A 14,178-nucleotide genomic window follows, 5' to 3' on the forward strand; every position below is an offset into this window, starting at 1 on the left:
TTAATTACCTGCCTGGTCGGTCACTAATAGATGAGTGACCTGCAGTGACAATACATTAACCCCCTCATGCTGCATAATACTAATATCATTGGTAAGCTGCCTCAGCTCCCCCCCCATCTCCCCCCCGCTCCCACTGCCTCAGCGTCCTCCTCCTCGGGTGTCCTGCATTCAAAAGTCCCGCCTCTGGCCGGAGGCACCGCCTCTCAGTGACGTCCCTACTACAATCTGTGCATTATGAATGGACATACCAGGTCGGGGGGCGGGGCGAGCGGCCGCTATAGAGAGAACTAATGTGATCCTTCCTGTCAGCTCAGCACGTCTATGTGTGAATGAGAACAGAACTGAGCTGACACCGGGGGCGGGGGGGCGGGCGGAGCGGACGCTATTAGCTGTAACTATGTGAGAGCTTCTCTTCCTTGTCAGCGGAGATACATGCCTGTCAGTGAAGAGAAGCTCTCACATAGTTACAGCTAATAGCGGCCGCTCCGCCCGCCCCCCCGCCCCCGGTGTCAGCTCAGTTCTGTTCTCATTCACACATAGACGTGCTGAGCTGACAGGAAGGATCACATTAGTTCTCTCTATAGTGGCCGCTCGCCCCGCCCCCCGACCTGGTATGTCCATTCATAATGCACAGATTGTAGTAGGGACGTCACTGAGAGGCGGACGGCCGGCCAGAGGCGGGACTTTTAAAACCTGCCCTGCGCTGCGCCCTCCTCCTTCCCCACGGCGGCCATATTTTATTTTCGGCACTGTTAACCCATTATCGGCCGAAATGAGAGAGGCTCATTTTCGGCCGATAATTTCGGTGGCCGAAATTTCGGTGCATCCCTAGTATAAATGTAATGTTTTTGATGATGCAGGTATTGAGGCTGCTATAAGGTCTGAAGATGCATGGATTGGGTGTGATCCAAGATCTGAAGGTGCAGAAATTGGGGCTGCTCTAAGGTATAAAGGTGTAGAAACTGGGAAAAAAAACAACACACTCTTGTGCATAAGTATGATGGCCCAGCTCAGGTAAAAGCTGAGGTCCACTTCGCCAGGGGTAATGCTTCATGCCTTGCTGCCCTCTAGGACTGAGGGTGTCTTTGGCATATCTTCCTCAGGAAAAAGAAGGATGCATGGTCCCCCCAACATCTGGAGACTGTTGATTCCAGGGCGTTAAAGTGACTGGCTGTTTCTAGCATATTTGTATCTCATGTTTGTGAGTAGTTTTTATACCTTTTATCTTCAATTAACGTATGTGGGATAATGCACTAGGTTGGTGCGCCTTCTTTTCTTTCCATTCAGTAGAGGTGCAGAAACTGGGCCTGGTCTGAGTTGTGGCCGACCCAAGATCTGAAGGTGTAATAATTGGGGATGATCTGACGTACAGGGTGAACTATTGTTCACTGCCATGCTAGTTGTCGAATGCTTGTAAATTGACACTTAACTTAGAAAAGGTTGCTAACCCCTTGCAATACACTTTAAAAGAGAAGTTCACCTTTTAACAAAAAATAATAAAATGTACATTTTTTTGCAGGTAAAAGATTGTACATTTACTATTTTTTGTTTTGGGAGCCTGGAAAGCATTGCACCAGCGATCAGCAGATTGCTGGTACCATGCAGACTCTTTCAGACCTGTCAGTGTATCCGTTTGCTCGTACCCCTTATGGGCAAGCAGATACTCACTGACAGGAAGAATAAATTAACTACCACAGCGCCGTTGTAGGTCATTAAGAACTACAATCAGACAGCCACAGAGGCTGCACGGCCAAGTTAGTTTCAAAGAATGACAACAGGCGCCGTGAAAAGATGCCTACCAGCTGTCACTGGAGAGAGGGGAGAATGGCTGCGGGTGCTGGAACACGTTCTGTTCCAACCTAAGTACGGGTGGAGCATGCAACATGTATCAAAAGGCAAACTTATCCCTTAAAACACTTTTTTCCTATTCAACTACTATCATTATTACAATCCGGTATTAAGCACACTAGATAGATAAAATCATAGGCTGTCACCACCTTCCATGCAGAAGATAAAAACATTTTACTACATGAGTTTCCCCATGAAACACTGAAGATGCAATGGGAAAACTGACAACAGTGTAACTGAATGAATTCCTTTGCATATTTGTTTCTATTACACCTAGCAACTGAACTGGGCAAAAAGCTGGAGAAGCGCCCAAAGTTGTAAAAAGGATTGCAGTTCTTTCACTTACTCCATGTAAACAGTAATTAAGGTTACATTACTGCAGTGCACCATTCAAGTGAACACACTAAAGCAATGCCATGCAGCACAATGCACAATAACGCACTAGTACAAGGTATGGTGTATTACATCAGGAAATAAAAGTACAGGTTTTGGTCTGCATTGATGCATAGGCAATCAATTAAAATGAATAGGCTTCCTGCCATAAAACTTGTTTCTAAAGCAAACACTCTTTAAACCTTAATAGGTACAAAACATTTTACAGCTGGATCTCTTCTCACCTCTCTTCCTCTTCACATAAGGACTCGGGGGCAGGGCCAACCGAGGGAGGGAGCATGCACGTGTGCCCTGGTAGCAAGCAGTTTGCTAAGGGGGCACACACAGAAGATGAGCCAAAATCACCGGTGGGGGACCCCAGAAGAGGAGGATCTGGGCCACTCTGCAATACTCGCAGAGCAGGTGAATAGAACATTTGAATTTACAAAAATGCCTTTAGTAACACTAAAAAGGGAAGATCTGCTTTAGGTCATTCTCCCTCCCTCCTCTAACACTTGTGGACATTTTATTTAATTATGTTTTGAAAGGGGGGGGGGGTAGTTAGGTACCCACTCTCACTTTTGGTTAGATTACCTAGGCCAGGATATGCAAACTGTGGCCCTCCAGCTGTTACAAAACTACAAGTCCCATCATGCATCTGCCTATGGGTGTCATGTTTGTGGCTGTCAGAGTCTTTCTATGCTAACAAATCGTATTGCCTAAGCCCAATTTTGCAACTTTAACATGTGTTCGGAAAACATTTTATTAAATTTCATTTGGTGGTAAATGGCAGTAGATATCTCCTATTTGTTTTTTTGATCTATTGAAAACTGGCCCAAAATAGTAAAAAAAAAAAAAAATTCTTGCTACTACCATAACCTACCACCAAAGAACAACCCAAAATAAATCTGCTCCGGACAATAGCAGCGATACCACGTTAGTTGTTGTTTGTAGCCGTAGCACAGCCCTGAAAGTCGGCATTTTGCCTTTTTTTTTATCCTGCCTAAAACACACTGACACTGAAACAAATGTAAAAATAAATAAATAAAAATCCTGCCCAAAAAAAATACTCACCCTTACCTTAGGCTGCATTCACATGTCAGCTTATAATCGCGGGCAGAACCGCCGCGGTTCCACCCACGATTCGGAGATTTATTGCAAATCGCAGGACACCTAGCGTTGCCCGTTGATTTGCAATAGCCCCCCAAACGCCGAGCGATGTTGCCGCGATTTACGCCCGCCGAATCGCGGCAACATCGCGCAAACAAAATCGCGGGACGCAATATGCTCCAAAGAAGCTCTTGTACTTTTTTGGAGCGTATTGCGTCCCGCGATTTTGTTTGCGCGATGTTGCCGCGATTTACGCCCGCCGAATCGCGGCAACATCGCGCAAACAAAATCGCAACATCGCTCGGCGTTTGGGGGGCTATTGCAAATCAACGGGCAACGCTAGGCGTCCCGCGATTTGCAATAAATCACCGAATCGCGGGCAGAACCGCGGCGGTTCTGCCCGCGATTATAAGCTGACATGTGAATGCAGCCTTAAACCCTAGATCAAACCTTGATCTAGTTCTTTTCTTCTTTTTTAATCTCTGCAAGGACAGAAAAAGATACAATGTATCCATCTCCTCCATTCACAGACACAGAAAACATGGGGGATAGCCAGAGGCTATCACAGCTATTATGTCCCCATCATGAGAACGGGGCCCGGGGCTCTCAATGAGACCCCAGTCTCTGTGCTGGGAGCATGCCTTGTAGTGCGCTCCCAGGATAAAAAGGGAAATACACAAATATGCGGCCCCTATGACAAAAAGCCCAGTCCAGTGGGGCCGCATATTTGCGTACAGTTGGCATGAAGGGGTTAAGAATGTTTGTTTTGTTTTCCAATGGTTAGTGGTGTCAAATTAACATTCGTTTGGAAGGCGCAGAATGGAAAATTTTTCTCAAATTAAAAAATTTCTCAAACAATGTGTTCATTTCGGAAAGTCCATTCACTCCAAAATTGAATGTTAATTTTTTTTTTTTTAAACTTCCAGATATTTTTGAACAACATTCATTCTGTCATTTGAATGTACGGATGAGAAACTTTGTACTAATGTTGGTACAAAAATCTACTAGTGTATGGTCAGCTTAAATTGGTTGTAAATCTCAAACATGAACCTCTATAGTGTGTACTTGTCTCAATCCAGAGCACTAAGTGTCATTTCTGTCTGCTGCTTCGTTCCTCTATCAGCATGAATCACTTCTGGCAAGTTTTCCTGACACCAAGGGGTTTATTTACTAAAGCTGGAGTGTGCAGAATAAGTCACACTTCTGCATAGAAATCAATCAGCTTCCAGGTTTTATTGCCAAACAAGCTAAGGCCCCTTTCACACAGGCAGATCGTTCAGATCTGCCTGTCCATTTTTTTGGCGGATCTGAACGGTCCCCCCATGCATCCCTATGGGGTATCAGATGTCAGCGGAGACATGTCCGCTGACATCCGATCCGTCAAATCTGGACAGATGGAAACCCTATTTTCCATCTGTCCAGCGGATCGGATGAGAACGGCCCGACGGTCTGTTCCCATCCGATTCCTCCATAGAGATATGTGGGGAACTGACAGCTGAGATAAACGGAGTCCGTCAGACGGACGGATAGTGTGAAAGAGCCCTAAGGGTTAGAAGCCAATTGGTTTCTCTGTAGTAGTGTGACTGATTTTGCACTCTCTAGCTTTAGTAAATAAACCCTCAAGAAAAAAAAAAAAGTGACTAGGAACGACAGCCTGAGCTCTGTTCCTGTGTGCTGTGTGAAAGGGGGTGTGTCCCTTTCCTACAATCAGATACAGTTTGTAATTTCAGCTCTCCACCCCCTTTTTTCTGACAGCTCAGACAAGCTTTATAAATTCTGGACTTTGTAGAGAAGAGAAGACTGCAGATAAACAGGTACAACTTGCGCAGGATGATTTGTTTAATCTCTGTGTATAATCTGAGGCCAGTCACTTTATAGGGTATATGTAAGGGTTAACAAACAGTTGCAGATGCCCTCTTTGTATTTGATAAAACAGTCTTTGGGTTTTGTTAGGGTAGTGCAGACATTGCCCTAAAATCCCCATGGGCACCATTCAAAACTACTGCTAAGCAACAGCATACATCCACTAAGGCCAGTTGACACTTTCTGGCTGGTTAGTACTTTAGTTTGCATTACTTTGTCCCCAACCAGTGAGGAACCAGTAATCGATACAACAGAGTGAGCACCACTGTAACAGATGTATGGCATTGAATTTTTTTGCCAATGATCAAAGGTGATAAAAAGGTCTGGTCTAATCAAATGTTTCATCTGCAGAAGCTGGGCTTAAGGCAGAAACAAAGACAAAAAAATTGCAGCTAAGTATTCATTCATAAATTATTGTATTATTTTTTTCCATTAGAATCTGAATTGGACTTTCTAGCCTCCTACAGGCCCCTAAAGAGCAGCAATCAGATCGGGAGAAGGAGGTTGCAGGCCTGGAAGCCAATTAGGTGAGCTGTGTGTATTGGGTGTAGAAGAACATGCTATAGAAAAAGAAAACTGTGGGATGGTCTTATCAGTCTGCTGCTTCTCTTTCACTATCCAATCAGCTGGCTGGAGGTGGCGAGAGGGTACCACTGCATTAATTGAAAGGCTGGCCATACAGGTTTGATGTTCTTGTACAATCTTCGTTTAGATTTACCAAGAACCATATAATACGAGGTAAAAACTAAACCACTTTCAATAGTATCCAATTAGGCAGGCCCTTGCATTACATAGTTTAAGGTAAATCTAAAAGTAAATTGCACATGTATAACCAACCTAATACTGCCAAAAAAATCGTTAGAAAATCTGTCATTTGTTCCATTCCTTTTTTTTTTGTCCAGTTAATGGGCACAACAATAAATTGGTTGTAATTTTTCAGAGCTGAAAAATCGATGGAAAAATTCTGCTGAACGAACGATAATGGGTTTCTCGCCCAAACTGTTTGCACTAGACATATAGGACAAAACGAATGAAAAACTGATTTATGTACAATTGAACGATTTATCAATCAAAATTCGGTCAATACATGATGGCAAATCGTTAGATCTCAAGGCCGAGTGTTCGTTATTCAAAAACAAAAAAGTTTGAATGATTTTTCGGCTAGTGTATGACGAAGCGTAAGGCCACTTGGAAAAAAGGGCATCTAGCTGCTGTGCGTACGATTCAATCATTTTACTGCATCTGGGAGGCACAGGTGTAGCATTAGCCCCACTACCTCTAGCCTGTCAGTCTATGGCAGCCAGAAATGCACGGCGGCTGCACAAGGCTGAAGGATTGGTACCCCAGGGCCTATGCACTCAGGGATAAATACCTGCAACACAGAATATCTGAATAATCCCTTTTAGGTTGAGATTTTATGGAGGGGACACCAAGAAGACTTTTAGAAGTGGAGAAGATTTCACTGAAGACACATAGTGGAAGAGAAGATAAAGGTGTCTTAGAGGGAGGATGATGATGATGATGATGCAGAGCACGTTTTCCTGGGAGTAAATAAAGTAACCATGCTAAGGACAGGTTTGGGGGAAGAAAAATGTAGATTTTGTGAAGTCAATAAATCATCCCAAAAACAACAATCATTTTATATCTCTGCCAGTATAAAAAAAAAAAAAAAAAATGAATGGGCTCTGGGAAGAAAGAGGGCAATGATGTTAGAGATTGAGATCTTGAGATGGACGGAATGCGTAAAACGCTTATTTTGTTTGGTCACACACAATATACAGTATGTGGTACATGCTGCATTTAAATGCAAATACAGATCGGTGATACAATTTGCATGGCACAAACTCTTACCATCTGCTGGCTACATAGGTATTGCCAAGTGAGGCTACGTTCACATGTGGGCGTTTTGGGGAGTTTTTCTGCTCTAGGATCAGCTCTCAAAACGCCCAACAAGACAAATCCTATTCATTTCAATGGCCCCTGTTCACATCTGAGCGTTTTGACGCTGTGAGCAAAACGCCCAACGCTCAAAAAAGTACATGAGCTTCTTTTTGGGCAGATTACAGGCATTTTTCATTGGTCTCTAGTCAATCTAAAAACGCCTGCACAAAAAACGCCTGTAAAAACGCCCATAAAAACGCCTGTAATAGCAATGCCAAGATGTGAACGTAGCCTTAATGAAGTTTGTTGGAATGTCTGATTTGTAGGCGATGATAAAATAATAAGGGCAAATATTTTGAACTACAGAATCACAGAGAATAGTCTATTCTTCTGCTGGATCATACTAGGTCTGAAGGCCTAAGCTTGGAAAAATAGGAAGGTCTTTCACCTGCCATGAACATTCAATGTAAGCAGCACTGCCCTACTCTGCTGAATGAGCAGAAATAAGAAGAGAAAGAAGGAGAAAAGGAAAACTGCCTACATTTACCAAGACCTCCAGGAAACATCTTTACCTAGTAACTATAGACCTGTTCTTTTTAAGTGACTGTAGTCTTTTTGTTAAAAATAGCAAACATGTTATACTTACCTCCTCTGTGTAATGGATTTGCACAGGGCAGCCCAGGTCCTCCTCTTCTGCTCTCCTGGCTCCTCCCTTCTGTTGAGTGCCCCCACATCAAGCAGCTTGCTATTGGGGGCACCCGATCCGAGCCACAGCTCCCTGTGTCAATTCAGACATTTTCTTGGCCCCCATTCTCTCCTCATTGGCTGACTGACTTTGATTGACAGCAGCGGGAACCAATGGCGGTCTCAGACAATGAGGGGAGTCCCGAGCAACTGAGACATTCCAACATAGCTGGATTGAGAGGGACCTCAAGTAAGTATTTGGGGGGGGGGGGCTGAAAGGGGCTGCTGCCCACAGAAGGTATTTTTTATCTTAATGCATAGAATGCATTAAGGACCAGTTCACACCATAGAAACACAGTCTTGATAGGGCTCTTTCACACGGGCGATCCGATCAGATCCGCCTGTGAGTTTTTTTAGGCGGATCTGATCGGATCCTCCATGCAGCTCTATGGGGCAGCGGGTGTCAGCGGAGACACCTCCGCTGACACCCGCTGCCATCCGTATCCGATCCTGTCCGTGAAATCTGGATGGATGGAAACCCTATTTTTCCATCCGTTCAGTAATTGGAGCGGATCGGATCTGATGAGAGCGGACAGGCGGTCTGCTCTCATCCGATCCCCCATAGAGGGCAGCGGGGGCTGAGACACCTCCCTCTCCGCTCTGCAAGCGGAGACGGAGCCGTCATCCGCCCGGCTCAGCGGGGATCGCGGATCGATCCCCGCTGAGCAACACAGATCCGCCTATGGAGCGGACCGTGTGAAAGAGCCCATACGTACCAGATTATTTTCTGCATACGCGTTTTTGATGCTTTCCAGTGCATATTTTCCCCTTATTTACCTTAAATAAGGACATGTGTGTTACGGTGCATTTTTGATGCATTTTACCACGTTCCAGTACAGTTCAGTGCAGAAAAAAATGCAGCATGTTCTACTTTTTCTTTCTGGAACTGACCACTCTAGTGTGAACTACAGTATCTCACAAAAGTAAGTACACCCCTCACATTCTTGTAAATATTTTAATGTGACAACACTGAAGAAATTACACTTTGCTACAATGTTAAGTAGTGAAATGGATGAAGTATTCATCAGTGGTCATCAGTTTTTCATCAGTTTATTTTACATTCACTACCAATGCAAAAACGGATAAAAAAACCTAACCATTTGTTAGTTTACATCCGTTTTTTTGTCCAAACAGGTTTTTTTTTTTTTTTTAAACAGAAGAAAAATAGAGCTTTGATCAGTTTAAAAAAAAAAAATGGATGATGACGGATGCGGATGTAAATGGATGATCATCCATTTACATCCTTTTTTTTTTTATAGAGATGCATTGATGTTCGGTTTTAATCCATCAACGGATGGACGAAAAACGGACAGCATGTGTGAAAGGCCCCTTTCACACGGGCTTTCCGATCTGGTCCGCCTGTCTGTTTATCAGGCGGACCAGATCAGAAGCTCCATGCAGCCCTATGGAGCAGTGGATGTCAGCGGTGACATCTCCACTGACACCTGCTGCTATCCGATCCTGTCTGTGAAATCCAGACGAATGGAAACCCTATTTTCCATCCGTCTGGAGGATTGGATCGAATAAGATCGGATGAAATCCCACAGGCGGTCCGTTCTCATACGATCTCCCATAGGTCCGTTCTCATAGGATCTGCCATAGAGGAGAGCGGGGCTCTGACAGCTCCATCTCTGCAAATTAAGCGGAGACAGAGCTGTCATCTGCCTGCTCAGCGGGGATCGGCGGATCGATCCCCGCTGAACAAAACTGAGTCTGTCAGGCGCACCGCCTGTGTGAAAGGGGCCAAAGGGACCCAACAGTGTAAATTTGCTGTCCCCTCAAAACAACAACACACAGCCATTAATGTCTATTAATGTCTAAACCGCTGGCAAAAGATGTGAGTACTTCCCTAAGTGAAAATGTCCAAATTGGGCCCAAAGTGTGAATATTTTGTGTGGCCACCATTATTTTCCAGCACTGCCTTAACCCTCTTGGGCATGGAGTTCACCAGAGCTTCACAGGTTGCCACTGGAGTCCTCTTCCACTCCTCCATGACAACATCACAGAGCTGGTGGATGTTAGAGACCTTAAACCTCAATAGGGTTTGGGTCTGGAGACATGCTTGGCCAGTCCATCACCTTTACCCTCAGCTTCTTTAGCAAGGCAGTGGTCTTCTTGGAAGTGTGTGTTGAGGTCGTTATGTTGGAATACTCCCCTGCGACCCAGTCTTCGAAGGGAGGGGATCATGCTCTGCTTCAGTATGTCACAGTACATGTTGAAATTCATGGTTCCCTCAATGAACTGTAGCTCCCCAGTGTTGGCAGCACTCATGCAGCCCCAGACTATGAGACTCCCACCACCATGCTTGACTGTAGGCAAGACACACTTATCAATGTACTTCTCACCTGGCTGCCGCCACACACGCTTGACACCGTCTGAACCAAATAAGTTTATCTTGGTCTCATCAGACCACAGGACATGGTTCCAGTTGCTTGTCTTCAGCAAACTGTTTGAGGGCTTTCTTGTGCATCATCTTCAGAAGAGGGCTCCTTCTGGGACGACAGCCATAAAGTCCAATTTGATGCAGTGTGCGGCGTATGGTCTGAGCACTGACAGGCTGACCCCCCACCCCTTCAACCTCTGCAGCAATGCTGGCAGCACTCATACATCTATTTCCCAAAGACAACCTCTGGATACGACGCTGAGCACGTGCACTCAACTTCTATGGTCAACAATGGCGAGGCCTGTTGAGTTGAACCTGTCCTGTTAAACCGCTGTATGGTGTTGGCCACTGTGCTGCAGCTCAGTTTCAGGGTCTTGGCAATCTTCTTATAGCCTAGGCCCTAGGCAATCTTTATGTAGAGAACAATTCTTTTTTTCAGACCCTCAGAGTTCCTTGCCATGAGGTACCATCTTGAACTTCCAGTGACCAGTAGGAGAGAGTGAGAGCGATAACACCAAATTTAACACACCTGCTCCCCATTCACACCTGAGACACTGTAACACTAATGAGTCACATGACACCAGGGAGGGAAAATGTCTAATTGGGCCCAATTAGCACATTTTCACTTAGGCCCCTTTCACACAGGCGGACCGTTCAGATCTGCCTGTCAGTTTTTTGGCGGATCTGAACGGTCCCCCCATGCATTCCTCTGGGGCATCGGATGTCAGTGGAGACATGTCCGCTGACATCTGATCTGTCAAATCTGGATGGATGGAAACCCTATTTTCCATCCGTCCAGCGGATCGGATGAGAACGGACTGAGGGTCCGTTCCCATCCGATTTTTCCCATAGAGATGCATGGGGAACTGACAGCTGTGTCTCCACACACAGCACGGAGACACAGCTGTCATCCTCCTGCTCAGTGGGGGATCGACGGATCGATCCCCTGCTGAGAAAAACGGACTCCATCCGATGGACGGAGTGTGTGAAAGGAGCCTTTAGGGGTGTACTCACTTTTGTTGCCAGCAGTTTAGACATTAACGGCTGTGTGTTGAGTTATTTTGAGGGGACACTCAACTACTTTACATTGTAGCAAAGTGTAATTTCTTCACTGTTGTCACATGAAAAGATATAATAAAATATTTACAAAAATGTGAGGGGTGTACTCACTTTTGTGAGAGAATGTATGCCATTGAAAATTATATGACCCATCTATGCATTTTTGTTGCACAAGAAAAATGCACCGGACTGTATGTGGTGTGAACAGGCCCCAAGATCAAAAAACTTCTGCCTTTACAACTACTTTAACTTTGATGGTTGGGAAGATACTGGCGAATTTAATAAAAAGGCCACATAACATGTTAGGTAAAGTCTACAGGCCTGGAGAAATCAGTTTGTAAATGGATGTAAAACTGGTTAAAAGACCGTATTCACAGAGTAGTGGTTAATGATTAAATTCTGTAAGACTCTTCTACATCAACATTTCTGGAAGTGTCAGATTCCAGAGTCCCACATATGTGGTGGTTCCATCCTTGACTCCTATGTCACTACAAGATTCAGCAGTACTGTTCCATCCTCCAGACTCTCTGGCTCACAACAGGACAGACTTATGGATATTTTGATTAACCTTTCAATGTCACCTCCCAGCAGCCCTTTAAGTGGCATTTAATGTCCAGTAGGTGGTGCAGCTTCTATATCCTATGACCGATGTGGCTGGCTCTCTGTGGTCACATGATCAGGAGCCCATCCCACTGGCTCTCAATCAGAATCTGTGACTGGTAACGGTTGACAGTTCGGCCAGTGTGCTGGGAGCAAACTCTCAGCATTCAACCTAAGGCACTGTGGATGCATATGCAAGGTGGCTGGATGTTTAAGGAGATGAACAGCTAAAGAAGCTTGATTGGCTGTACTTCTCCTATGGATCACAGAAAAGCAGTTTGTTCTGCACTCCTGTGACCCATTTTCAGCAGAGAGTGGGCTGAAGTCCGCTCTCTGCTGACGTCACAGATGTCAGTCCAGGCAGCGAGTCATCACAACCACAGAGTCGGGATCCGCCAGGTGCCTGGACCGACACAGCATCTCAGCAAGCCACTGAGCGCCTAAACTGGCTGCTCCGCCCCTCCACAGCCCAGCGCTCCAATGAGCAAGGAGGGGGCAGAGCAGAGAGTGGTGACTGACAGTCAGCAGCTCTCTGCTCGGGGAGCTGTCCGAATCGAGCGATCGGCGGTGTTCCATCATTTGGTTCTCAGTGTAGAGGCGCCGGGGGACAGATGAAGCATCAGACTGATGCTGCATCCACCTAGCTAAGTATACATGGGGAACAAAATAGAAACCCATACTTCGCTTTTAAAGCTCACTTTTTGTTGCTGTCACATATATGCATTACTTATGTAGTTGGCAAGGAGTAGGGCTGAACGATAGTCGATGTGATATCAACTATCGTTCTGCGGGCATGGGCGATATTCATATCGCCGAAGACACGATATTTAGGATTAGGCAGGGAGAAGTCGGGACTTGGGGGGGGGGGGGGGGGGAGGAGGACTCACAGTGATTGCAGCCGACACATCCGCCCCACACGTTCAGCGGTGAGCAGCTGCACAGCTAACCAATCACGTGTGCCTGCACACCTGATTGGTTCCCTGTGCCGCTTCTCACGTGATTGGTTTGCTGTGCCGCGCTCAACGCTCGACAAGAGAACTAGCTCCAGGGCGGCAGACTGAACGTGTGGGAGAGATGTCATGTCAGGCTGTGTTCTTCTACCTCCTACCACCACTGTGAGTTCCGACTCTGCCTAATCCAAACTGTCAGTGTCTTCTGCATTCCACCCAGTTCAATATCGCGATATATATCGTTGAAAAACAAATATGGCAATGTACTTTTTTTCCCCCAATATCGTGCAGCCCTAGCAAGGAGTAATAAAAAGAGCATTTCCTGGAAGGTATGTTAACAAGTACCTCTAGACCAGGCATGTCATACCTAAACAGCCCGCCCCCACCCTTTCTCCTTCCCAATAACAGTCTATTTAGCAATACAGCTGGGTCACATCCCTCCCCACAGCCTGTGATTGGGCAGTGAATGCACAACAGTAGCATAGTGATGAGTCATCCCTCTGTTCATCCCACTATTGGCAGCTCATGTCTGCTGCCACTCTGCTGACATACTAGCCCTAGATATGGCCACCCTTATTCCATTGCAGTATAGGTCTGTTGTTCTAATTTAAAGGCAAAGTTCACCTTTTATATATTTATTAAAAAAAAAAAAACACTAATAATGGTACACAATTTTGTAGGAAAAAAATGTGTAATTTTTATTTACTCTGCAGCCTGTAATCAGCAAATCACAGGTGCAATGCCTGACGCCTGCAGACTCAGTACATTGCCTGCCTTTACCACCGATACGAGCAGGCAGTTACTGTATGGCAGGAAGAATCTTACCGCCGCCCTGGCAATTCACTAAGAACAAAAAGCCATTAGCCGCAGTGGCTTACAGTACTTGTAGTTTCATGCACAGAACTCTGTGAATGAATGACGCCCCGTGAGTGGAGCCCCACACAGCCACTCTGTTTAAATTTGACAGGAAATGCGGGGAGAAGATCCCTTGCCCGCTGTCACAGGAAGGGGGGGGCAGAGGGGCGAGGAGTGGGGGGAGAGGAGGTAAGAGCTGGAAAATGTAACATGTTCCACCCCTCTGCGCACCAATGGTATCCTTTAAAGGATAGATTCACTTAAAAAAAAAAAAAAACATAAATAAATTAAATAGCAATTTTTTTGCAGGTAAAGAAAAAAATAGAATTTACAATTATTTTTCTTTTTTTTTTTTTTAAGGCCTGAAAAGCATGCACCAGTAGATTGCTGATGCGATGCAGATCTCCTGTAGACTGTCAGTCACGTACATCATATGAGCAAGCAGTTATACACTGACAGGAAGACTCAATAATCTACCATAGCGCTCTACAGCGCCATAGTAGTTCAGTGAGA

General features: G+C 45.4%; 1 protein-coding gene across 3 annotated transcripts in view; it reads right to left on the reverse strand.

Annotated features, from left to right (window-relative positions):
- The window catches only part of GNB4 (G protein subunit beta 4), a 192,666-nt gene that overhangs the window by 56,203 nt on the left and 122,285 nt on the right, over positions 1-14,178 (reverse strand). The window lies entirely within an intron of this gene.

This window comes from Pelophylax lessonae (genome assembly GCF_965119305.1).
Source record: "Pelophylax lessonae genome assembly, chromosome: 3".
In the NCBI taxonomy this organism is placed as follows: Eukaryota; Metazoa; Chordata; class Amphibia; order Anura; family Ranidae; genus Pelophylax; species Pelophylax lessonae.